Raw genomic sequence first — 2,434 nt, 5'->3', positions numbered from 1 at the left:
CAGGGTTTTTCCTCTAAAAGGATAATTCCTTCAGCTTTTTGAAGCCAGAAAGTCTTAAGTCTTACTACTCATGGTGCAGGTTTGTCCAACCTGTGGTGGAGGAGAGCTATGAATTCGGCCTAAGGCAAAATAAATTGTAAACTTTAAAAACATGAGGGTTTTTTTTTTTTTTTCCAATTTTGAAAAGTCATGTCACAATGCCAAAAGTTTGAACATGGTTGTAGGGTAAATCAGGATTAAAACCAAAGAGAGGCTCAAGGGGATTCATGATTATAAAAAATTAATCTAGTCGGAGGAGTGGGAAAAGATGGTGACAGAATGAGGGGGACCCACAGCTGGCCTCGGCCTGGGACTCTCTGGCTGGGACTCTCTGGCTCCGAGGAGACTAAATGTGTGTAAGGCCATGTAAGGAACCTTATCACACAAGATGAATATTTTCCTGACCATAGGTGCTTTCGTATTGATCTCAAAACTCTGAACTCAGGATGTGGCAAGTGAGAAAGAAAATAATTGGAGGGCCAAGATGGTGGCAGCTCTGGCTGCGGGTTCCAGAGCAATGGTGGCAGCTGAGTCAGCATTCTGTGCAAGGACTTAAAACATGATTCCAGTAAGATCACTTGTTCCCCCTGGATATGGAGAAAGATGAGAGGATGGTAGACACCAAGTGGGGCAGCTGGATCCTTAACCATGAGGAAGCAGACAGTGGGGCCTGGCTGCCCTCACCCCTATGGGTGGAGCTTAGGTCACCCAGTGGCTGTCAAGACCTGGCTGTGGTCCTCAGAAGCAATAGGAACCTAAGAAGTCTATAGATTTCAGAAAATAAACTACAGGACTCTGGTGTAAAGCTGTTGTGTGAAGCTGTGAAACATCCTGACTGCTACTCAGAGGATGTTTACTACTACTTAGAGGCCTGTGAACTAACTGCTGCTTGCTTGAGGACCTAGCTTCTGCTTTTACTCATATAAAACCTTCTGGGGAATCAACGTGTTGGCCAACACCTTGGACCATAGTGGAGTGCCTGTGCTAAGTGAGGTCCTGAAACAGCCAAAGTGTAACCTGCATGTTCTCTGACTGCAAATGACTGACTTTGACAAGGAAGCCCAAGCATTTCTGGAAGAGAGAAATCTCTACTTGACAATCCTGAACAGTGTTATAAAAGAAACAGAAAACAAATGTGAAAATTCCATTCCAGGAAACCTGGGCATATTCTGATCCCCCCAAAAAACCACATACAAAAGAAAGGGAATGGGCCCTTACTTTGGCCCATCTGTGTGTAAGAATTACAGATCACTGCCATTTTAATGAGATATGAGGTTCACCATGGAGGCACCAGAACCATCTTTCTCATCTGTGTCATCCTCTTCATCTGTCACACCAGCATCCCGGGCCAGTAGGGCCATTTTTCTCTGCTCCTCCTCTTCTGATGAATCCCAGGCTTTACTGCAATCTGTGCCTGCTTCTCAATTGAGCTGGCAATAGCCTGAACATCATCTTTTTTCACTTTGATGATGACATTTCTGATCATAGCTCCATAATTTCCTTACAGCTATCAGGGAGGGAATCTTCTCCCCGGAAAGCAGAGGGATACCCTGTGGAGCACCCAGCTTCTCCTCCTCCTCTGTCCCCTGCAGGACACCAAGGATGTAGATAGGTAAACAGCTAGGTCCACTCTCAGGGCCTCCAATGGGCAGTCCAACCAGGACCCCAAACCCCCGCTATTGCCTTTCCCTTCGCTGGGTGCTGCCGCTGCCAGTCCCCTGGGTGCCATGTTGGGTCAGGGTCCTGCGATCCCAGGGCATCTCTCTCTCCTTACCTTTATTGGAGGTCTAGAGGTTTTCCCATGTGATAGATGGAGGAACCAAGGTTCATAGTCTTCCTTCTCAAACACGCAGTTAACAAGTACTAGGCCCATAATTTGAATTTACCTACTCTTGAACTTTAACCAGGCTTTAGCTAATACACTATACTACCTCAGTGTATTTAGTTGCCCGAGTATTCATTCATAAGTCTCCTTGAAAATGCTCATATATAGTAAAAGCACATCAAAATCAATTTGATAAACATATATTGGCATCTGATTGTATACAATACTCTTATTAATATATAGATTCTTACTAGGGTAAGAGTGTACCCCTTTAGAAAGAAATGCACAGTCCCTGGCTTGAAAGAGCCTACCTTCTAAAACAATGGTACCTCTTAATGTCAATATTTAGATGACACAGGGAAGACTTTGGGACTCCAGACATGCCATAAAATCTAAGTTTAAATAACAGCTGTGTGTATTTGAACTAAATTGTTTCTGGGAATCAGGTGTGAGGGCCAGAAGAGCTAATGGAAAATAAGTGTTTACCACAGCCCTATGTAATTAGCACTATGTAATCAACATGTGAGTATACTATCAAGTAGTGCAGGTATCATTATCTGTGTTGAATGT

General features: G+C 44.1%; 1 pseudogene; it reads right to left on the bottom strand.

The window, feature by feature from the left end:
• Positions 1-1,298: 1,298 nt before the first annotated feature.
• Positions 1,299-1,768, bottom strand: LOC103725785 (annotated as a pseudogene).
• Between the last annotated feature and the right edge of the window lie 666 nt (positions 1,769-2,434).

The sequence above is a fragment of the Nannospalax galili genome, unplaced genomic scaffold (assembly GCF_000622305.1).
Source record: "Nannospalax galili isolate Female #2095 unplaced genomic scaffold, S.galili_v1.0 scaffold286, whole genome shotgun sequence".
Classification (NCBI taxonomy): Eukaryota; Metazoa; Chordata; class Mammalia; order Rodentia; family Spalacidae; genus Nannospalax; species Nannospalax galili.
The sequence above is the reverse complement of the archived record's forward strand: the minus strand, read 5'-3'. Positions and strand labels throughout refer to the sequence as shown.